This window comes from Saccopteryx bilineata, chromosome 5 (assembly GCF_036850765.1).
Source record: "Saccopteryx bilineata isolate mSacBil1 chromosome 5, mSacBil1_pri_phased_curated, whole genome shotgun sequence".
NCBI classification, from domain to species: Eukaryota; Metazoa; Chordata; class Mammalia; order Chiroptera; family Emballonuridae; genus Saccopteryx; species Saccopteryx bilineata.
In genome coordinates, this window is record NC_089494.1 from 111,288,858 (window position 1) to 111,294,822 (window position 5,965).

A 5,965-nucleotide genomic window follows, 5' to 3' on the forward strand; every position below is an offset into this window, starting at 1 on the left:
TGCTACCAATTCCAAAGGCCTCATTCCACTGATGATGGAGAAACTGAACATCAAGAGGTAAAACAATTTATCCAAGATATAGGGAGAATAAGGGTAGAGTAGTGGCCCCAAATGAGGTCTCTAATTTTCAGTTTACATTGCTTTCAGTATGATTCTTGTGATCTCTGATATTTGACTGATAACTAGTGTCTTCAAGATTCCACAGTCAGCAAAGAGTAACTGACCTGTTAAGAAGAAAGAAAGAAGAAAATCTAATCATGCTCTTTTACTTGACTTCCTTACCTTACAGCAGTGGTTCTCAAATTTTTGAAGTTAGGATGCATTTAAAATCCTACAAATAATTGTAGGTGCACTATATAAAAATTTCTGAGAAATATGTTATAATACTTAAATATTAAAGAAAAAAATATAAAGTCCAAGCATGCTTTTATGGTAATTAAATGAAATAAATATGACAAAATTAAATTATTCTGACATTAAAAAACATTTTTATGTTACATTTTTTGAGTTATGTTTTTTAGAATTCATAAAAGGGGTTAAAAATAAAAAAACTTAGCCACCCGCCACTGCACCTGACCAGTTGTCTGTTGGCTGGTGCATTCCAGTGGTGAGCTAATAACAAATCCCAGCTTAGGAAACAGGGTTGTTCTTCATGTGGATGACTCTGTGCCGAAAGCATGGGAACAGCCTAGGAAGAGAAAGAAAAAGAAAAAAAAAGGAAAAAAAAAAGAAAGGAAAAAAAAGGAAAAGAAAAAAAAAATAAAAAAAAATAAAAAAATAAAAATAAAAAAACAATAAAAAAGTTATCTTTTTATATATATAGATTATTTTTAGTAAGATTTAATAAATTTGGCAGGTCCTGGCTCAAATGTGTTAAGTTTTTTCATTCTTGTGTTCATGAGAAACATGAGCCTTATGTGTCCTAGTGATTTCTTCAATGTTTGGGCATGTATTTGAAAGGAAAACTCTCATTTTCTCATCAATACATTGAAGAATTTCTCCCTTTTTACTCTTAATTGTGTTGAGGGTAGAAAATCCTCATTCATATAAATAGGATGTTGAAAAATTGTAGTAAAATGTTCAAAGCTTTTTTAGATACTGCCACACATTCTTCTTTTATAGAAGTCCAAAAGGCTTCAAGAGATAATTCTTTATGTTTAATCATCAGTCCATGATCAGTCAGTTCTTCTTCTGTTAATGTTAAACCAAAATCACTTGAAACTTTCATGAATGGGTTTCTAATCCAATTGTATTGTTTAGTGTTAAGTGATAGAAAATGCTATAAATTCAATTCTGCCTGTCAGCCTTCAAGTTCTATTTTATTTACACTTAACTTTTGCTCACGTCCAGAATCAAATTCTTCAATATCATGCTTCTTTTTTGAGAAATCTATCCATTTTATTTGGATGTATTTATCTAAAAATAATATAATGATGTGTTAATAATAAATATTATAATGATGTGTTAACAAAAAGAGCTGTATTTCCATAATAAAATGGTATAATAGAGTAACTATATTTATTTTTTTTATCTGGGAACATGCCGTGAACCAGTGAAGCTAGTAATTCCAAGTCCCGAATGGGAACCGTGCGGAGTTAAGAAAATATGCGAAATTAAGAAAATACAGGGTCGGGAGGGCCCTGTAATTGCTTGCTGACAACAACAAAGCACACCCCAAAACATGACATCTTGCTTTATTTATAAGGCAAAGTGAGGCCATTAGCAAATCAATGGTCTCTGATCACATTTCCAAGGCAACTCAAAAATTTTACCAAGTGCAGAAAACCCCCGCCATACATACCATCTTAACTTTACACAAAACAAAGGATAGAAGAAATTTGCCTCCAGTCTTTCTGGGGAACATGGGAGGGTAGTGTAAACAATCCAGCACCACAGCTTAACAGCCTTTTGCAACCTAATCAGGCAAGTGAGTTGGGGGGTTGGGCAGACTGTCAGCTTACAGCCAATTCCCCACACCTCTGTCCCCCAGAAATCTAAACTCCAAAAATCCAGTTTGTTTTTTGGTCCCCAACAAGCACATATTTCTCTGGAATACCATAGGGCACACCTGGAAATCTAGATTGCACCAGTGTGCCCTGGCGTATACTTTAAGAACCACTGCCTTACAGCTTCACTGTGGTCACCTCTTTCTTTTACCTATCTCCATCACTAAACTAATATTGGCTGCTTAGCTACCAGCACTTGGCCTAGGCTTAATAAAAAAGCATTTTCCAAGGAAAGGCCTAGTTGTCTTTAATTTTATCATAGGGATTTTGATGTATGTAAAGTTGGAGAGCTAGAACATATAGTTTCTGGAAAACAGAAATAATCTCTTCATCTTACAACCTAATGCTCAGCATGATATAGGTAGAATTCAGTAAGTATTTTATAAATTAATGAGTAAATGAATTGTTCTTGAATCAGGCAGTGGCAAAGAGCCACAGAAAAGAATTAGACTTTGGAAATAAATTTTTTAAATTGTTATTTTAAAAATGACATAAAACAAAAAATTATAAAATATACAAAATAAAAAAATAAACTATACAGCTGGAGGAATTATTAAAAGCCATTTCATTCATACCCACATTTTAGATTTGAAGACAATGAGACCTAGGCTGATTAAACAACTCTCCCATAGCATCTAACAGGTAGTTAGACAACTGTGACTTGAAATAAGGTGTCCTGACTCCTAGCTCTTGAGAAAAGATTGAAATTGAAATGATCTAAAGTATTGCACTAGTGGCTGTCAAGGTTGATCTCATGACAGGTGGCATGAGCATCCTCAGGAACCTGGTTAGATGCACAGTTCTGGCCCCACAGCAGAACTACTGAATGAGGTCCAGGGGGGTCTATTTTTTATCAGCTTCAAGGTGATTCTGAAACACTCTGAAATTTGGAGACCACTGATCTAGTTTAACAAATTTATCTTTAAACATCTATTTTATGAAGTCATTCATTGCATAGTCATGTAAATTTGGTAAAACATAAAACTATTTCCCAATTTTATTTTAGGAACAACCCAAAGTAATATATAATATATTTGAGAGGAAATGAATAGAAATTAACTCAAGAGCTAATATCCTAATTTGAAATTTATTTCTTCCTTTCAGAATCTTTTGGAACCTCTGTTTATGTTTCTATGACCTTCCCATAAACTCTATGTTTTCTCTCATTGTTTCATCAAGCTCAAATCTCTATCAAAAGCTATGTTTAAATTACATAAGTTTTCCAGTATGATCTCAATGAATACCCCCATTTTATTTTGTTGCAGGAGAGCAAAACCTTGGAGGATTGACACTCAGATAACTATTAAGAAGAAAATGAGAATTTATTAATAAAAGCCAGCAAAGCATGCAGGGCTATAGCTTCAAAGACACGTGCTCTCAAAAATTAGATTTCTTACATCTTATATACTCTTTACAGAACATAAGTTTACATTTATGGGTCTTGTGATTCCTTTGTCATCAATCACACAATTCCAGAATGGGAGAGGGCTTACAGAGTGCCAGAGGATAATCATTTATAAATAACCCATTAAGGAGAAAGAAAGGGGAGAGGAAAGTGGTACTCAGATCTCCCTCCCCCCTTCTATTCAAAACCTTCTAAGTATGAAAACTTCTTCATTTATAAGCAGGAATATGATCGGCCATCTTGAGCTGTTGTAAATTACACAACTACAAAATCATATTTACAAACTCTCTCTGAACGCTTGGCCTCAATTATAAAATATCCTTGAAGCCTCTTATCTCAAGGGGGGGTTTCCTTCCTCAATTTCTCAGAAGTCAAGTTCTGGTATAGTGATTAATATCATGGGCTATAAGTAAAGAAAATATTAGGTTTGAATTCTACCAGCAACACTTATTAGCTGTATGACCTATAAAATTACTTAACCTTTAAATGTCTCAATATCAACAGATGTTTAAAAAATGTAAATGTTAATTCCCAATTTGACATATGATAAAATTTAATCATTTTAACTGGTTATGATTTAAGAAATCTAAACTTAACTGTTTCAACCAGGGCAATCTTGTGATTATTGTACTTTCCCTTGTCAAAGGAAGCTTATTCCACTCCTCCGCTATGCAAATGCACTTTCTCCTAGGCTGTCTCTGTCCCATCCCTCAGTCATCAATTATATCCATCAGTGATATCCGCCAATCTTATAACTCTAATGTGGCTGCGTTGTGATCATTGCTACCATTGCATTTAATTAGGAATTCCACTTTTTTGCAGATTTATTGATCCAAATTATTGTAATTTTCTGGTGATGTTGAGAACAAAGATTTCCTTAAGTCTGTTTTAAAAATTAGCAGTTTTTATAAAGGATCTGATACTTACTGTTTATTTCACTAAACACTGAATTATTTTTTGTTGTGCAGATGAAATAATCTCTTTGTGATGAGTTCCCATCATGGATCATGTCAGTGGGGTGATTTAATTACTGTTTTTAAGGCCATCCTGCAGGGATTTCAGGCAGCAGGATATTTTGCCTGAAAATAAAAAATATATATAAAGATGTAGATCACAATTTATATAACAATTTAATTTAAGGCAATTGGCATTGAAGCACAAAGTGATTTATGGATCTGTTGTTCACAAGGTAACTATATTTACTCAAATTCAACATTTGTAGGTAGTAAAAATAACATGACTTATCTATTAAATAGGAAATAAATTAGTGAGTACATAATTGTTTTCATCAATAGTTTACATTTCCTAACCTAGGTGTCATAAAATTTATATCCACTGAGTGGGCAGAATCTTTTCATTAAATGTAGTCTCATATTCAGGACCAAGTGTCACTGCTTTGGGGTTTCTCTGACAGTGTGACATCCAAGGAAGAGACTCAATCTCTCTCATTTTTTATTTCGTAAAAATTTGAAATTCTAACTGTTTGGAATCATCAAACAGCTCATAAATACTTTGCATTAAAGAAAATCTCACAAACAATTGTAGAAAATATTCAGTATTTATCATGTCTAAAAAAAACAGTGGCAACTATAAACCAGGACAATGCTAGAATCTTTATTGGTAGGACATGGAAGAGAACAAAAGGACACTTGAGCCCAAGATCAATGTAGCACTAACTCAAGGAGTATCTCATGTTATTGTTGTAAAAAGTGGTCCCCAAACTCCAGGCCATGGACCGGTACCAATCCGTGGGCCATTTGGTACCAGTCCGCAGAGAAAGAATAAATAACTTACATTATTTCCATTTTATTTATATTTAAGTCTGAACGATGTTTTATTTTAAAAAAGTGACCAGATTCCCTCTGTTACATCTGCCTAAGACTCACACTTGACGCTTGTCTCCGTCACGTGATACATTTATCTGTCCCACCCTAAAGGCCAGTTTGTGAAAATGTTTTCTGACATTAAACTGGTCCATGGCCAGAAAAGGTTGGGGACCACTGTTGTAAAGTACTCAATCCACTCCACGGGTTTTCGTAGAGGCACGTAGTCCAAATAAGTTTTTGAAAAGTTTTTTTAAAGGAGGAAATTTATTAAATATGCCAGCTGCATATGGTTGACACAGGGCAACAAACCCAAATTGTGCAGCCCAAAAAAATAGTTCAGGGGCGCCCTGGCTGGTTGGCTCAGTGGTAGAGCGTCGGCCTGGCGTGCGGGGGACCCGGGTTCGATTCCCGGCCAGGGCACATAGGAGAAGCGCCCATTTGCTTCTCCACCCCCCACCCCCTCCTTCCTCTCTGTCTCTCTCTTCCCCTCCCGCAGCCGAAGCTCCATTGGAGCAAAGATGGCCCAGGCGCTGGGGATGGCTCCTTGGCCTCTGCCCCAGGCGCTAGAGTGGCTCTGGTCGCGGCAGAGCGACGCCCCAGAGGGGCAGAGCATCGCCCCCTGGTGGGCAGAGCGTCTCCCCTGGTGGGCGTGCCGGGTGGATCCCGGTCGGGCGCATGCGGGAGTCTGTCTGACTGTCTCTCCCCGTTTCCAGCTTCAGAAAAAAAGA

General features: G+C 36.0%; 1 non-coding gene across 1 annotated transcript; it reads left to right on the forward strand.

Annotated features, from left to right (window-relative positions):
• The first annotated feature begins 559 nt into the window (after positions 1-559).
• On the forward strand, positions 560-689 carry LOC136307198 (small nucleolar RNA SNORA65). The gene has a single exon (XR_010725868.1). It is a non-coding gene; the product is annotated as a small nucleolar RNA SNORA65 (small nucleolar RNA).
• The last annotated feature ends 5,276 nt before the right edge of the window (positions 690-5,965 follow it).